Raw genomic sequence first — 18,739 nt, 5'->3', positions numbered from 1 at the left:
CCAGTATGTCCTTCCTGAGGTGTGGGGCCCAAAATTGCTCACAGTACTCCAAATGGGGCCTAACCAGTGCTTTATAAAGCCTCAGAAGTACATCCCTGCTTTTGTATTCCAAGCCTCTTGAGATAAATGACAACATTACATTTGCTTTCTTAATTACGGACTCAACCTGCAAGTTTACCTTTAGAGAATCCTGGACTAGGACTCCCAAGTCCCTTTGCACTTTAGCATTATGAATTTTGTCACCGTTTAGAAAATAGTCCATGCCTCTATTCTTTTTTCCAAAGTGTACGACCTCGCACTTGCCCACGTTGAATTTCATCAGCCACTTCTTGGACCACTCTCCTAAACTGTCTAAATCTTTCTGCAGCCTCCCCACCTCCTCAATACTACCTGCCCCTCCACCTATCTTTGTATCATCGGCACATCTTAATCATTCTCCAAAAACACAGTGTGAACATTGTGTTTAAACAACATGGAGTTCAATGAAAAAGCAAAAAGCTGGAAATCGGAAATAAAAAACAGAAAACATCCTTCTGGACTCAAATATGGAGTTCAATAATTTTAGACCTCTGCCATGTTTCTTTCATGCTTTTTTGTTGATTTGGTCTTTTTTGTAATTCCTTTTTAATTACTTTACTACTCAGACAGCAGCTATTCACATCACTTCTAGTTATACCTTTTGTTTCTTGTTGCATTACTGCTGCCTCTGACCTTGCAGCATGAAACTTTTATCTTTATCTTTCCTGTCCACGACCCTATCACTGATCTTCACTCTTGATATTTTGCTCTCCACACTTTCACTTGCTCCAAATGAATTTTAAACTTTCATCCATTCTGGTGACAGATTACAGACCCAACACACTGACCTGAATTTTACCCATCGGTTGATTGACCCAAGGTAGGGTGGAATTGTGGTTTGTGGCATGCACAAGTCAGTAGTGGAACTTTTCGAAAGAGATTTTCCAGCAAGAACCAATTAAAGTCTGATAGGCAGTTAGGTCCTGGTGCTGGCAATTTGCTCATGGCTGCCATTTCTAAATTGTACCAGTCAGACAAGCTCAGGACAGAGGCAAGGTGATCAAATGCAAAGAAGAGCAATGGCATCAGAACAAGGAAGAGACATCCCATGGTTCAGAGGCATTTTCCTGAAATCAGGAGTTGGAGACCAGCAAGTTCAGGGTAATTTAATCCCAGGGCGAATTAAGCCAGATCTATAGGTAAAATGGAAATAATGTCCAATTTAAACTGCAAACTTGCGACGTAATTATCTTGTAACTTCTTCAAGTCTGTGATGAGCAGACCTTGTTGCAGAAACCCTGCCCAAGAATAAATGGGGTTTGTTGAAGGCATGGCTGAATGTAGTAGATAGGAAACAAAGAGTAGGAATAAATGGGTCTTTTTCCAAATAGCAGGCAGTGACTAATGAAGTACTGCAGTATGAGGACCCCAGCTATTCATAGAATCATACAATCCTACAGTGCAGACGGAGGCCATTCAGCCTATTGAGTCTGCACCGACCACAATCCCACTCGGGCCCTATCCCCATAACCCCATGTATTTTCCCTGGCTAGTCCTCCTGATTAAGGGGCAACTTAGCATGGCCAATCCACCTAACCCGCACATCTTTAGATTGTGGGAGGAAACCGGAGCACCAGAAGAAAACCCATGCAGACACGGGGAGAATGCGCAAACTCCATACAGACAGTGACCCAAGCCGCGAATTGAACCCAGGTCCCTGGAACTGTGAGGCAGCAGTGCTAACCACTGTGCCACCGTGCCACCCTATTCATGATATATATTAATGATTTAGATGAGGAAACTAAATATAATATCTCCAAATTAGTAGATGACACAAAGCTGTGTGGGAGAGTGAGCTGTGAGGAGAATGTGATTTGCACAAGTTGAGTGAGTGGACAAATGAATGACAGATGCAGTATAATTTGGAAAGAAGTCAGGTTATCCACTTCGGTAGCAAAAATGGGAAGGTAGATTCCTATCTGGTCCTAAATTAGGAGAGGGGAATGTGCAACGAGACCTGGTGTCCACATACAGCAGAAGATAAGCAGGCAGTGAAGGCGGCAAATGGTATGTTGGCCTTTGTAGTGAGAGGATTCTAGTACACAACAGGGATGTCTTGATGCAGTATACAGGGCCTTGGTGAGGCAACACCTGGAATATCGTGTGCAATTTTGGTCTCCTTCTCTGAGGAACGATGTTCTTGCTCTAGAGGGAATGCAGAGAACGTTTACCATCTGATTCCTGGGATGGCAGGGCTGAAGTATGAGGAGAAGTTGAGCCAGTTAACATTGTATTTGCTGGAGTTTAGAAAAATGTGGGGGATCACATATAGAAACCGATAAAATTCAAACAGGCTAAGGCAGGGTAGATGCAAGAAGGATGTCCCTGGGACCATGTTAGGGAACTGGAATTGCAGCTCGAGGACCTTCGCCGGGTTAGGGATAGTGAGGAGGTCATTGACAGGAGCTATCGGCAGGTGGTCACACCGGGACCACGGGAGGAGGGTAACTGGGTAACAGTGAGGAAGGAGAAAGCTCAGTTGATGGTGAGCACCCCGGTGGATGTGCCCCTTAATAATAAGTATTCCTGTCTGAGTACTACTGGGGTGGACAGCCCACCTGGGGGAAGCAGCGGTGGCAGTGTCTCTGGAGCTGAGCCTGGCCCAGTAGTGCAAAAGGGTAAGGAAAGGAGGGTAGTGCTAATTGGGGACTCTACGGTGAGGGGGTCAGATAGGCGTTTTTGCGGACACAGACGGGACTCTCGGATGGTGGTTTGCCTCCCTGGTGCAGGGGTCCGGGATGTCTCTGCTCGAGTCCCAGAAATCCTGAAGGGGGAGGGAGAGGAGCCGAAGGTCGTGATGCATATAGGTACTGCTGACATAGGTAGGAAGAGGGAAGGGGTCATGAAAAGAGAATATAGGGAGTTAGGTAGACAGCTGAGAAAGAGGAATGCAAAGGTAGTAATCTCGGGATTGCTGCCTGTGCCGCGGGAGAGTGAGAACAGGAATCGGTGGAGAATGAATGCGTGGCTGAGGGACTGGAGCAAGGGACAAGGATTTGGGTACTTGGATCATTGGGACCTCTTTAGGGGCAGGTGTGACCTGTTTAAAAAAGACGGGTGGCACTTGAATCCCAGGGGGACCAATATCCTGGCGGGAAGGTTGGCTAAGGCTACTGGAGAGACTTTAAACTAGAAAGGTTGGGGGGAGGGAATCGAAATGAGGGGACTGAGAGCGAGGAGGTTAGCTCGCAAATAGATAAGGAATGTAAACAGGGTAAGAGGGAGGTTAGACGAGGGATGGAGAAGGGAAGTGCTCAGGCTGAAGGTCTGAGATGTGTCTATTTTAATGCCAGGAGTGTAGTGAATAAAGTGGATGAGCTTAGAGCGTGGATTGCTGCTTCGAATTGTGATGTGGTGGCCATTACGGAGACTTGGATGTCTCAGGGACAGGACTGGGTGCTTCAGGTGCCGGGTTTTAGATGTTTCAGGAAGGACAGGGAGGGAGGCAAGAGAGGGGGGGGAGTGGCACTGTTGATCAGGGATAGTGTCACGGCTGTAGAGAAGGTGGACGCCGTGGAGGGATTGACTACGGAGTCTCTGTGGGTGGAGGTTAGGAACAGGAAGGGGTCAGTAACGTTGCTGGGTGTTTTCTATAGGCCGCCCAATAGTAACAGAGATGTTGAGGAGCAGATGGGGAAACAGATCCTGGAGAGATGTAGGAATAACAGAGTTGTCGTGATGGGAGATTTTAATTTCCCAAACATAGATTGGAATATCCCTAGGGCTAGGGGTTTGGATGGAGAGGAGTTTGTTAGGTGTGTCCAGGAGAGTTTCCTGACACAGTATGTGGATAAGCCTACTAGAGGAGAGGCTGTACTTGATCTGGTGCTGGCTAATGAACCTGGACAGGTGGAGGATCTCTCGGTGGGTGAGCATCTTGGGGATAGCGATCATAATTCTATCTCCTTCACGATAGCATTGGAAAGAGATAGGATCAGGCAAGCTAGGAAAGTGTTTCTCTGGAGTAAAGGGAAATACAGTGTCATCAGGGAGGAAATTAGACGGGTAAATTGGAAGGAGGCATTCTTGGGGAAAAGTACCGAAGGAAAGTGGAGGATTTTCAAGGAATGTTTGTCTGGAGCTCTGCATGACAACGTTCCGATGAGACAGGGGGGTGTTGGTAGGGTACGGGAACCGTGGTGCACGAAGGTTGTGATGAACCTGGTGAATAAGAAAAGAGAGGCGTACAGAAGGTTCAGAGAGCTAGGAGGTGTTAAGGATTTAGAGGAGTATACGGGATGTAGGAAGGAGCTTAAGAAGGAAATTAGGAGAGCGAGAAGGGGTCATGAGAAGGCCTTGGCGGGTAAGATTAAGGAAAATCCCAAGGCTTTCTACAAATATGTCAAGAGTAAAAGGATGAGATGTGAAGGCATAGGACCCTTAAAAGGTGAAGGGGGAAAAGTTTGTGCGGAACCGTTAGAAATGGCGGAGCTGCTTAATGAATACTTTACCTCGGTATTCACGGTGGAAAGGGATCTGGGTGGTTGTACTGCTGGTTTGCGGTGGACAGAAAGGATCGAGCATGTGGACATAAAGAAAGAGGATGTGTTGGAACTATTGAATGGCATCAAGGTTGGTAAGTCGCCGGGACCGGATGGGATGTACCCCAGGTTACTGTGGGAGGCGAGGGAGGAGATTGCGGAGCCTTTGGCGATGATCTTTGCATCGTCGATGGAGACGGGAGAGGTTCCGGAGGATTGGAGGATTGCAGATGTGGTCCCTATATTCAAGAAAGGGAACAGGGACAGCCCGGGAAATTACCGACCGGTGAGTCTAACCTCAGTGGTTGGTAAGTTGATGGAGAGGATCCTGAGAGACAGGATTTATGATCATCTAGAGAAGTATAGTATGATCAAAAGTAGTCAGCACGGCTTTGTCAAGGGCAGGTCGTGCCTTACGAGCCTGGTTGAGTTCTTTGAAAATGTGACCAAACACATTGACGAAGGAAGAGCGGTGGATGTGGTCTATATGGACTTCAGCAAGGCGTTCGATAAGGTCCCCCATGCAAGACTTCTTGAGAAAGTGAGAGGGCATGGGATCCAAGGGGCTGTTGCCTTGTGGATCCAGAACTGGCTTGCCTGCAGAAGGCAGAGAGTGGCTGTGGAGGGGTCTTTCTCTGCATGGAGGTCAGTGACCAGTGGAGTGCCCCAGGGATCTGTTCTGGGACCCTTGCTGTTTGTCATTTTCATAAATGACCTGGATGAGGAAGTGGAGGGATGGGTTGGTAAGTTTGCTGACGACACCAAGGTAGGTGGTGTTGTGGATAGTTTGGAGGGATGTCAGAAGTTGCAGCGAGACATAGATAGAATGCAAGACTGGGCGGAGAAGTGGCAGATGGACTTCAACCCGGATAAGTGTGTGGTGATCCATTTTGGCAGATCCAATGGGATGAAGCAGCAGTATAATATGAAGGGTACCATTCTTAGCAGTGTAGAGGATCAGAAGGACCTTGGGGTCCGGGTCCATAGGACTCTTAAATCGGCCTCGCAGGTGGAGGATGCGGTCAAAAAGGCGTTAGGCGTACTGGCCTTCATTAATCGAGGGATTGAGTTTAGGAGTCGGGAGATAATGCTGCAGCTTTATAGGACCCTGGTTAGACCCCACTTGGAGTACTGCGCGCAGTTCTGGTCACCTCATTACAGGAAAGATGTTGAAGCCATTGAAAGGGTGCAGAGGAGATTTACAAGGATGTTGCCTGGATTGGGGGGCATGCCTTATGAGGATAGGTTGAGGGAGCTTGGTCTCTTCTCCCTGGAGAGACGAAGGATGAGAGGTGACCTGATAGAGGTTTACAAGATGTTGAGAGGTCTGGATAGGGTAGACTCTCAGAGGCTATTTCCAAGGGCTGAAACGGTTGCTACGAGAGGACACAGGTTTAAGGTGCTGGGGGGTAGGTACAGAGGAGATGTCAGGGGTAAGTTTTTCACTCAGAGGGTGGTGGGTGAGTGGAATCGGCTGACGTCGGTGGTGGTGGAGGCAAACTCGTTGGGGTCTTTTAAGAGACTTCTGGATGAGTACATGGGATTTAATGGGATTGAGGGCTATAGATAGGCCTAGAGGTGGGGATGTGATCGGCGCAACTTGTGGGCCGAAGGGCCTGTTTGTGCTGTGGCTTTCTATGTTCTATGTTCTATGATGGTGGAGGTGTCCAGAAGCAGGGGTCACAATCTGAGGATACAGGATAAACCGTACAGAACAGAGGTAAGGAGAAATTTCTTCACTCAGAGAGTGATCAGCCTGTGGAATTCGCTACCATAGAAAATAATTGGGGCCAAAACATTGTTTTAAAGAAGCAGTTAGATATAGCACTTGGAGCGAAGGGGATCAAAGGATATGGGGGGAAGGCAGGATCAGGCTATTGAGTTGGATGACCAGCCATGATCATGAATGGCAGGCTCAAAGGACCGAATGGCCTACTCCTGCTCCTATTTTCTATGTTTCTCTATCATATGCAGCCGAGAAGTTTTTGCATGCAATTGAAAAAAGTTCATTCTAAAATCCATGACATTTTCTAATTATTAAACAGTACAGGAGCAACATAATTACATTTAATGTGGCATTTCTATTGAAGAATGTAACAGAAAGTATATGTGAGCATGAGCAATGCTTTATGGTGAAGAGCAAAGAGGCAAGTTAGTTTTTTGGGTTGTAACAATCATAGAACAATCCCCAGCACCTACGGTTATAGGGATCAGGTGGGTAAGTAGAACTGATCCACTTCAGATCAGCCATGATCTTATTGAATGGCGGGGCAGGCTCGCGGGGCTAGGTGGCCTACTCCTGCTCCTATTTCTTATGTTCTTAGGTTCTTATAAAGTTGAATTGAAGGGCTTCATATATCTGTGTACATAAGGTAACAGTGTCAAAATTACATTGGAGTTGGATCGAGTGTAGGAAGAGCTCATGTTATCTGAAAAATGGCATTTAGAGCTGGAAACAGGGAGATCTAAGAGCAGGTGATAGAATGTTCTCACACATCCAAACCCCATACTCAGTTTTGGCTGGATAATGCATTTAGATGGCTGAGTAGCTGCACATTAACTGTGCCTCAGAATGATCAGTACAGATGGCCCAGGTGACAGGAGTGACCCAACATATTGCACTGCTCACAGGAGGAGCATAGTCAGAACATCAGACAGGGCGGCACGGTAGCATAAGTGGTTAGCACTGCTGCTTCACAGCTCCAGGGTCCCGGGTTCGATTCCCACCTCGGGTCACTGTCTGTGTGGAGTTTGCACATTCTCCTCGTGTCTGCGTGGGTTTCCTCCGGGTGCTCCGGTTTCCTCCCACAGTCCAAAGATGTGGGGGTTAGGTTGATTGGCCAGGTTAAAAATTGTCCCTGAAATGTGGAGTTAGAGGGATTAGCGGGTAAATATGTGGGGGTAGGGCTTGGGTGGGATTGTGGTCGGTGCAGACTCGATGGGCCGAATGGCCTCCTTCTGCACTGTAGGGTTCCTATGTTTCTATGAAAGGCTATTAGCCCAGCAAGTGTTTACACGATGGGGTCTTCCCCGCAGCATAGAGTCCGATCAAGGGACACTTTTCATTGGGCAGGTGATGCAGAACGTTATGGCTATGTTTGGCATCAAGCAGAAATTCCATATCACCCCATCCACAATCCAGTGGAATCGTAGAGCGCATGAACCGAATGCTAAAAGGGATCATTAGAAAGACAGTGCAACAAAACAACACAACATGGGATACAGTACTTCCCTTTCCCCTCATGAGGGGAGCTGAATATTTATTGGGGTTTGACTTAACTGAGCTGCTATCACAGCGCTCTCCCACAAGAAAGCCGTCCAGCAGATAACCGAAAACATTAAAGCAGCCCAGTTAGCCACGGCTGTCCGATTAGGAGTCAAAAGGAAACAGAGCAAGGCATATTTTGATAAAAGGGTACACCCGGTAGAATATACAGTTGGCCAGCTGGTGATGATTTCCCTCCACAACCCCAGTTCTTTCTTGTCCCCGAGATATGCAGGTCCGCACACCATCACTGACAAAATAAGCCCCTCAGTGTATCAGGTCCTAATCACCAACGGGAAAACTGGTTGGTTCCACTTCAATCAACTGAAAGCTTACGGGACTCAGAATAATCACTTCCACTGTCTCTCATTAGAGATAGGGGATGATGACACGAGGCGACCGGAACGGCCTCACCCAGGAAATGTACTTCCTCGGACACTTTCTCATCCACTTCCAGGTTCAGACCAGACGCTTACCCTGACCACACTACAGCCCAGAGCCTCGTCCACACCTGAAGTGCCCCTAGGGGTACTATCGACCCAGACATAACAGGAGACTTGCGCACCCGAGAGCACTGGCGCGACTCGCCAGATATCGGCCCTCGCAGCATTATGGATTCTCCCATAAACATAAACCTAAACAACCCCAGGCCCAACAGTGAGGCCCTGACTAAACGACACTGGGTTATTTTGATGGGGACACCCGGTGCTTCATCCCCCACATGGATAAGGGACCAGACACATAGATTAATTAGACTGGAACACGAGGATGAAGGATTCCTGAACCCTGATTCAAGCACAGACCCCACAGTGCAGTCCAACGAACAGACACGGGTATGGAAACCAGGTGAGGAGATAATATGGTGGAAGCAGCAGTGGTCGTGCCTCCGGCGCGGAGTCCGGCCTTGTAGCACAGAAGGGTAAGGAAAGGAGGAGGAAGGCAGTGGTGATAGGGGACTCTACAGTGAGGGGGTCAGACAGACGCTTTTGTGGAGGAAGCCGAGAAACGCGGATGGTGGTTTGCCTCCTGGTGCCGGGATCAGGGATGTTTCTGACCGTATCCAAGAAATCCTGAAGTGGGAGGGAGAGGAGCCAGACGTTGTGGTGCATACTGGTACCACTGACATAGGCAGGAAAGGGGAAGGGGTTATGAAAGGAGAATATAGGAAGTTAGGTAGGGAGTTAAGAAGAAGGAACGCAGAGGTAGTAATCGCGGGATTGCTGCCTGTGCCACGAGACAGTGAGGAAAGGAACAAAATAAGGTGGAGGATAACTGCGTGGCTGAGGGATTGGAGCAGGGGTCAGGGATTCAGGTTCCTGGAACATTGGGACTTCTTTAGGGGCAGGTGCGACCTGTACAAAAAGGACGGGTTTCACTTCAATCCCAGGGGGACCAATATCCTGGCGGGAAGGTTTGCTAAGGCTACTGGGGGGTGTTTAAACTAGAATGGTTAGAACATAGAACATTACAGCGCAGTACAGCCCTTTGGCCCTCAATGTTGCGCCGACCTGTGAAACGAATCTAAAGCCCATCTAACCTATACTATTCCAATGTTATCCATATGTTTATCCAATGACCCTTTAAATGCCCTTAAAGTTGACGAGTCCACTACTGTTGCAGGCAGGGCATTCCACGCCCTTACTACTCTCTGAGTAAAGAACCTACCTCTGACATCTGTCCTATATCTATCACCCCTCAATTTAAAGCTATGTCCCCTTGTGCTAGCCATCACCATCCAAGGAAAAAGGCTCTCACTGTCCACCCTATCTAATCCTCTGATCATCTCGTACGCCTCTATTAAGTCACCTCTTAACCTTCTTCTCTCTAACGAAAACAGCCTCAAGTCACTCAGCCTTTCCTCATAAGACCTTCCCACCATACCAGGCAACATCCTGGTAAATCTCTTCTGTACCCTTTCCAATGCTTCCACATCCTTCCCATAATGCGGCGACCAGAACTGCATGCAATACCCCAAGTGCGGCCGCACCAGAGTTTTGTACAGCTGCAACATGACCTCATGGCTCCGAAACTCAATCCCTCTACCAATAAAAGCTAACACACTGTACGCCTTCTTAACAATCCTATCAACCTGGGTGCCAGCTTTCAGGAATCTATGCACATGGACACCGAGATCTCTCTGCTCATCCACACTACCAAGTATCTTACCATTAGCCCAGTACTCTGTATTCTTGTTACTCCTTCCAAAGTGAATCACTTCACACTTTTCCGCATTAAACTCCATTTGCCACCTCTCAGCCCAGCTCTGCAGCTTATCTATGTCCCTCTGTAACCTGCAACATCCTTCCGCACTGTCCACAGCTCCACCGACTTTAGTGTCATCCGCAAATTTACTAATCCATCCTTCTACGCCCTCATCCAGCTCATTTATAAAAATGACAAACAGCAGTGGCCCCAAAACAGATCCTTGTGGTACACCACTAGTAACTGAACTCCACCTTACCTTGTCTTCTTACAGCAAGCCAATTTCTGATCCAAACCGCAAAATCACCCTCAATCCCATGCCTCCGTATTTTCTGCAATAGCCTACCGTGGGGAACCTGATCAAATGCTTTACAGAAATCCATATACACCACATCAACTGCTTTACCCTCATTCACCTCTTTGGTCACCTTCTCAAAGAACTCAATAAAGTTTGTGAGGCACGACCTACCCTTCACAAAACCGTGTTGACTATCCCTAATCAAATTATTCCTTTCTAGATGATTATAAATCCTATCTCTCATAATCCTTTCCAAAACTTTGCCCACAACAGAAGTAAGGCTCACTGGTCTATAATTACCAGGGTTGTTTCTACTCCCCTTCTTGAACAAGGGGACAACATTTGCTATCCTCCAATCTTCTGGCACTATTCCTGTAAGAAGTTTAACAACACCAGGTTAAAGTCCAACAGGTTTATTTGGTAGCAAAAGCCACACAAGCTTTCGAGGCTCTGAGCCCCTTCTTCAGGTGAGTGGGAATTCTGTTCACAAACAGAACTTATAAAGACACAGACTCAATTTACATGAATAATGGTTGGAATGCGAATACTTACAACTAATCCAGTCTTTAAGAAACAAAACAATGGGAGTGGAGAGAGCATCAAGACAGGCTAAAAAGATGTGTATTGTCTCCAGACAAGACAGCCAGTGAAACTCTGCAGGTCCACGCAACTGTGGGAGTTACAAATAGTGTGACATAAACCCAATATCCCGGTTGAGGCCGTCCTTGTGTGTCCTCAGCACCTCACTGTACCGCAAGCCCACGGATAACCTCACGATGCTCCACTTCTCCAGCTTCCACCCTAAACACGTTAAAGAAGCCATCCCCTACGGACAAGCCCTCCGTATACACAGGATCTGCTCGGATGAGGAGGATCGCAACAGACACCTCCAGACGCTGAAAGATGCCCTCATAAGAACAGGATATGGCGCTAGACTCATTGATCAACAGTTCCAACGCGCCACAGCGAAAAACCGCACCGACCTCCTCAGAAGACAAACACGGGACACAGTGGACAGAGTACCCTTCGTTGTCCAGTACTTCCCCGGAGCGGAGAAGCTACGGCATCTCCTCCGGAGCCTTCAACATGTCATTGATGAAGACGAACATCTCGCCAAGGCCATCCCCACACCCCCACTTCTTGCCTTCAAACAACCGCACAACCTCAAACAGACCATTGTCCGCAGCAAACTACCCAGCCTTCAGGAGAACAGTGACCAAGACACCACACAACCCTGCCACAGCAACCTCTGCAAGACGTGCCGGATCATCGACACAGATGCCATCATCTCACGTGAGAACACCATCCACCAGGTACACGGTACATACTCTTGCAACTCGGCCAACGTTGTCTACCTGATACGCTGCAAGAAAGGATGTCCCGAGGCATGGTACATTGGGGAAACTATGCAGACGCTGCGACAACGGATGAATGAACACCGCTCGACAATCACCAGGCAAGACTGTTCTCTTCCTGTTGGGGAGCACTTCAGCGGTCACGGGCATTCGGCCTCTGATATTCGGGTAAGCGTTCTCCAAGGCGGCCTTCGCGACACACGACAGCGCAGAGTCGCGGAGCAGAAACTGATAGCCAAGTTCCGCACACACAAGGACGGCCTCAACCGGGATATTGGGTTTATGTCACACTATTTGTAACTCCCACAGTTGCGTGGACCTGCAGAGTTTCACTGGCTGTCTTGTCTGGAGACAATACACATCTTTTTAGCCTGTCTTGATGCTCTCTCCACTCACATTGTTTTGTTTCTTAAAGACTGGATTAGTTGTAAGTACTCGCATTCCAACCATTATTCATGTAAATTGAGTCTGTGTCTTTATAAGTTCTGTTTGTGAACAGAATTCCCACTCACCTGAAGAAGGGGCTCAGAGCCTCGAAAGCTTGTGTGGCTTTTGCTACCAAATAAACCTGTTGGACTTTAACCTGGTGTTGTTAAACTTCTTACTGTGTTTACCCCAGTCCAACGCCGGCATCTCCACATCATGACTATTCCTGTAGACAATGATGACGTAAAGATCAAAGCCAAAGGCTCTGCAATCTCCTCCCTAGCTTCCGAGAGAATCCTAGGTTAAATCCCATCCGGCCCAGGGGACTTATCTATTTTCACACTTTCCAGAATTGCTAACATTTCCTCCTTATGAACCTCAATCCCGTCTAGTCGAATAGCCTGTATCTCAGTATTCTCCTTGACAACATTGTCTTTTTCCTGTCTGAATACTGACGAAAAATATTCATTTAGCGCCTCTCCTATCTCTTTGGACTCCACGCACAACTTCCCACTACTGTCCTTGACTGGCCCGAATCTTACCCGAGTCATTCTTTTATTCCTGACATACCTATAGAAAGCTTTAGGCTTTTCCTTGATCCTACCTGCCAAAGACTTCTCATGTCCCCTCCTGGCTCTTCTTAGCTCTCTCTTCAGGTCCTTCCTGGCTAACTTGTAACTCTCAAGCGCCCTAACTGAGCCTTCATGTCTCATCTTTACATAAGTCTCCTTCTTCCTCTTCACAAGAGATTCAACTTCTTTAGTAAGCCACGGTTTCCTCGCTTGACCACTTCCTCCCTGCCTGACAGGTACATACTTATCAAGGAGACGCAGTAGCTGTTCCTTGAACAAGCTCCACATTTCAATTGTGCCCATCCCCTGCAGCCTAAATCTCGCCTAATCGCATCATAATTTCCTTTCCCCCAGCTATAATACTTGCCCTGTGGTATATGCCTATCCCTTTCCATCGCTAAAGTAAACGGAACCGAATTGTGGTCACTATCACCAAAGTGCTCACCTACCTCCAAATCTAACACCTGGCCTGGTTCATTACCCAGTACCAAATCCAATGTGGCCTCGCCTCTTGTTGGCCTATCTACATACTGTGTCAGGAAACCCTCCTGCACACATTGGACAAAAACTGACCCATCGAAAGTATTCGAACTATCGCGTTTCCAGTATTTGTAAAGTTAAAGTCCCCCATAACAACTACCCTGTTACTTTCGCACCTATCCAGAATCATCTTTGCAATCCTTTCCTCTACATCTCTGGAACTTTTCGGAGACCTATAGAAAACTCCCAACAGGGTGACCTCTCCTTTCCTGTTTCTAACCTCAGCCCATACTACCTCAGTAGACGAGTCCTCATCAAATGTCCTTTCTGCCACCGTAATACTGTCCTTGACTAACAATGCCACACCTCCCCCTCTTTTACCATCTTCCCTGATCTTACTGAAACATCTAAACCCTGGAACCTGCAACAACCATTCCTGTCCCTGCTCTATCCATGTCTCCGAAATGGCCACAACATCAAAATCCCAGGTACCAACCCATGCTGCAAGTTCACCCACCTTATTCCGGATGCTTCTGGCGTTGAAGTAGACACACTTCAAAACACCTTCCTGCCTGCCGGTACACTCCTGCGACTTTGAAACCTTATTCATGACCTCACCACTCACATCCTCCTGTACACTGGAGCAACAATTCAGGTTCCCATTCCCCTGCCGAGTTAGTTTAAACCCTCCCGAAGAGCATTCGCAAATCTCCCCCCCAGAATATTGGTACCCCTCTGGTCCAGGTGAAGACCATCCCATTTGTAGAGGTCCCACCTACCCCAGAATGAGCCCCAATTATCCAGGTATCTGAATCCTTCCCTCCTGCACCATTCCTATAGCCACGTGTTCAACTGTTCTCTCTCCCTATTCCTCTCCTCGCTAGCACGTGGCACGGGTAACAAACCAGAGATAACAACTCTATTTGTTCTAGCTCTAAGCTTCCAACCTAACTCCCTGAATTTCTGCCTTACATCCCATCTCTTTTCCTACCTATGTCATTGGTGCCTATGTGGACCACAACTTGGGGCTGGTCCCCTTCCCCTTTAAGAATCTCGAAAACACGATCCAAGACAGCATGGACTCTGGCTCCTGGGAGGCAACACACCAGCCGCGAGTCTCTCTCGTTCCCACAGAATTTCCTATCTGTCCCTTTAACTATGGAGTCCCCAATGACTAATGCTCTACTCCTCCTCCCCTTTCCCTTCTGAGCAACAGGGACAGACTCTGTGCCAGAGACCTGTACCCCATGGCTTACCCCTGGTAAGTCCCCCCCCCAACAGTATCCAAAACGGTATACTTGTTATACAGAGGAACAGCCACAGGGGATCGCCGCACTTACTGCTTCTTACCCCTTCTAACAGTCACCCAAGTATCCTCATTCCTAGGAGTATGAACCTCCCTGTAGCCTTTATCTATAACTGTCTCTGCCTCCTGAATGATCCTGAGTTCATCCAGTTCCAGCTCCAGATCCCTAACACGGTCTTCAAGGAGCTGGAATTGGGTGCACTTCCTCCAGGTGTACTCAGCTGGGACACTAATGGTGTCCCTCACCTCAAACATCCCACAGGAGGAACATTGCACTGCCTGCACTGACATCCCTGCTAACTTCCCTTACTAAGAAATGAAAGAGAAAAGAAAAAGAAAAAAAGCTCACCTGCTCTCACACTGAGTCTGTTTTTTCAGGTTAGATGTGTAGTGGTCCATTTTGGCAGGTCAAATGGGATGAAGGAGTATAATATCAAGGGTAGGACTCAGCAGTGTAGAGGATCAGAAGGACCTTGGGGTCCGGGTCCATAGGACTCTTAAATTGGCCTCGCAGGTAGAGGAGGTGGTTAAGAAGATGTATGGTGTGCTGGCCTTCATCAATCGAGGGATTGAGTTTAGGAATCGGGAAATAATGATGCAGCTACATAAGACCCTCGTCAGACCCCACTTGGAGTACTGTGCTCAGTTCTGGTCGCCTCATTACAGGAGGGATGTGGAAATTATTGAAAGGCTGCAAAGAAGATTTACAAGGATGTTGCCTGGATTGGTTGGCATGCCTTATGAGGATAGGCTGAGGGAGCTCGGTTTTTCTCCTTGGAGAGACGAAGGATGAGAGGTGACCTGATAGAGGTGTACAAGATGTTGAGAGGTATAGATCGGGTGGATTCTCAGAGGCTTTTTCCCAGGGCTGAAATGGCTGCTACGAGAGGACACAGGTTTAAGGTGCTGGGGGGTAGGTACAGAGGAGATGTCAGGGGTAAGTTTTTCACTCAGAGGGTGGTGGGTGAGTGGAATCGGCTGCCGTCAGTGGTGTTGGAGGCAAACTCGATAGGGTCTTTTAAGAGACTTCTGGATGAGTACATGGAACTTAACAGGATTGAGGGTTATAGCTAAGCCTATATATAAGCCTAGGTAGGTAGGGACATGACCGGCGCAACTTGTGGGCCGAAGGGCCTGTTTGTGCTGTATTTTTTCTATGTTCTATGTTAGAGGAGGGGGAAGGGTGGGAGACTCTACACGTGTAGAGTCTCGGGTTACTTCCCTGTTCAAATTTATTGGGCAAAAAACCGTTCCAGGTCTCCCTGCGACCTATTTCCGGTTTCCTGTTTCCTGTTTTTTTTCCTGGTTGGGGAGTGGGCATCAAAATGAGGTGACTGGGAGAGAGGAAATTAGCTCAAAAATAAAAGGGGCTTGTAGATAGTGTCACAGGGAGGATAGGCAGGTGACGGAGAAGGGGAGCGCACAGACTGAAGGGTTGAGATGTGTGTATTTTAACGCAAGGAGTGTAGTGAACAAAATGGATGAGCTTAGAGCGCGGATCACTACTTGGAAGTGTGATGTGGTGGCCATTACACGGCCCTGACATCTCCTCTGTACCTACTCCCCAGCACCTTAAACCTGTTTCCTCTCGTAGCAGCCATTACTTGGTTATCTCATGGACAGGACTGGATACTTCAAGTGCAGGGTTTCAGATGTTTCAGGAGGGACAGGGAAGGAGGCAAAAGGTGTGGGGGAGTGGCACTGTTGATCAAGGATAGTGTCACGGCTGTAGAAAAGATGGATGCCACAGAGGGATTGTCTACGGAATCTCTGTGGGTGGAGGTTCGCAACAGGAAGGGGTCAATAACTTTACTGGGTGTTTTCTATAGGCCGCCCAATAGTAGCAGGGATGTGGAGGAGCAGATTGGGAAGCAGATCCTGGAGAGATGTGATAATAACAGAGTGGTTGTGATGGGAGATTTTAATTTCCCAAATTTCGATTGGAATATCCCTAGGGTAAGGGGCTTAGATGGGGAGGAGTTTCTTAGGTGTGTTCAAGAGGGCTTCCTGACACAGTATGTGGATAAGCCTATGAGAGGAGAGGTTGTACTTGATTTGGTATTAGGGAATGAACCTGGGCAGGTGTCAGATCTCACAGTGGGAGAGCATTTTGGGGATAGTGATCATAACTCTATCTCCTTTACATGAGCATTGGAGAGAGATAGGATCAGTCAAGCTAGGAAAGTGTTTATTTGGAGTAAGGGCAATTATGAGGCTATTCGGCAGGAAATTAGAGGCATAAATTGGAAGGAGGTTTTCTCAGGAAAATGTACAGAAGAAATGTGGCAAATTTTCAAGGAAAATTTGTCTGGAGCTCTGCACAGCAACGTTCCAATGAGACAGGGGAGCTATTGTAGGTTACAGGAACCATGGTGCACGAAGGCTGCAACGAATTTAGTCAAGAAGAAAAGAAAAGCCTACAAAAGGTTCAGGGAGCTAGGTAATGATAGAAATCTAGAAGAGTATACGACGAGTAGGAAGGAATGTAAGAGGGAAATTAGAAGAGCAAGAAGGGGTCATGAGAAGGCCTTGGCAGACAGGATAAAGGAAAACCCCAAGGCACTCTACAAGTATGTTAAGAGCAAGAAGATAAGATCTGAAGGAGTAGGACCTATCAAATGTGACGGTGGGAAAGTCTGTACAGAACCGGTAGAAATAGCAGAGGTACTCAATGAATACTTTGCTTCAGTATTCACAGTGGAAAAGGATCTTGGTAGCTGCAGTACAGACTTGCAGTGGACTGAGAAGATTGAGCATGTGGATATTAGGGGAGAGGATGTGTTGGAGCTTTTGAAAAGCATCAAGTTAGATAAATCACCGGGACCGGATGGGATGTACCCCAGGTTACTGTGAGAGGTGAGGGAAGAGATTGCTGAGCCTCTGGCGATAATCTTTGCGTCATCAATGGAGACAGGAGAGGTTCCAGAGGATTGGAGGATTGCAGATGTGGTTCCGTTATTCAAGAAAGGGAGAAGAGATAGCCCAGGAAATTATAGACCTGTGAGTCTAACCTCAGTGGTTCGTAAGTTGATGGAGACGATCCGGAGAGGCAGGATTTATGAATATCCGGAGAGGAATAGTCTGATCAGAAATAGCCAGCATGGCTTTGTCCAAGGCAGATCATGACTTACGAGCCTAATTGAATTTTTTGAAGATGTAACTCGACACATAGATGAAGGAAGAGCGGTAGAAATAGTTTATATGGATTTCAGCAAGGCGTTTGATAAGGTGCCCCATGCAAGGCTTATTGAGAAAGTGAAGGGGCATGGGATACAAGGGAACATTGCTTTGTGGATTCAGAACTGGCTTGCCCACAGAAGGCAAAGAGTGGTTGTAGATGGGTCTTTTTCAGCATGGAGGTCGGTCACCAGTGGAGTGCCCCAGGGATCTGTTCTGGGACCCTTGCTCTTTGTGATTTTTATAAATGACCTGGATGAGGAAGTGGAAGGATGGGTTGGCAAGTTTGCTGATGACACAAAGATTGGTGGTGTTGTGGATAGTGTAGAGGGATGTCAGCAGTTGCAAAAAGACATAGATAAGATGCAAGACTGGGCGGAGAAGTGGCAGATGGACTTCAACCCAGATAAGTGTGTGGTGGTTCATTTTGGCAGGTCAAATAGGATAAAAGAATATAATATTAAGGGTAAGACGCTTGGCAGTGTGGAAGATCAGAAGGATCTTGGGGTCCGGGTTCATAGGACGCTTAAATCAATAAAAAAAGGGCTTAGGAGAGCTAGGAGGGGGCATGAAAAGTCCTTGGCGGGTCGGATCAAGGAAAACCCCAAGGCTTTTTACTCTTATGTGAGAAATAAAAGAATGGCCAGGGTGAGATTAGGACCGGTCAAGGATAGTAGTGGGAACTTGTGCATGGAGTCAGAAGAGATAGGAGAGGCGATGAATGAATACTTTTCTTCAGTGTTCACCAAGGAGAGGGACCATGTTTTTCAGGATGAGAATGGGATACAGGCTGGAGGAGGTAGATGTTCTGAGGGAAGGTGTATTAGCAATTTTGAAAAACCTGAGGGTCGATAAGTCCCCTGGGTCAGATGGGATATATCCCAGGATTCTTAGGGAGGCCAGGGATGAGATTGCAGAGCCTTTGGCTTTGATCTTTGGGTCCTCACTTTCCACGGGGATAGTGCCAGAGGACTGGAGAGTGGCAAATGTTGTTCCTCTGTTCAAGAAAGGAAATAGGAATGACCCTGGTAATTATAGGCCGGTTAGTCTTACTTCGGTGGTCGGTAAGTTCATGGAAAAGGTCCTGAGGGATAGGATT

The 18,739-nt window shown here is 47.5% G+C and overlaps 1 protein-coding gene across 1 annotated transcript in view; it reads right to left on the bottom strand.

Moving 5' to 3' along the window:
• LOC144493127 (cyclic nucleotide-gated channel alpha-2-like) overlaps positions 1–18,739 on the bottom strand; it is a 143,170-nt gene that overhangs the window by 5,060 nt on the left and 119,371 nt on the right. The window lies entirely within an intron of this gene.

This window comes from Mustelus asterias, chromosome 4 (assembly GCF_964213995.1).
Source record: "Mustelus asterias chromosome 4, sMusAst1.hap1.1, whole genome shotgun sequence".
Taxonomy (NCBI): domain Eukaryota; kingdom Metazoa; phylum Chordata; class Chondrichthyes; order Carcharhiniformes; family Triakidae; genus Mustelus; species Mustelus asterias.
Note: the sequence above shows the minus strand (reverse complement) of the source record. Positions and strands in the feature narration are given on the sequence as shown.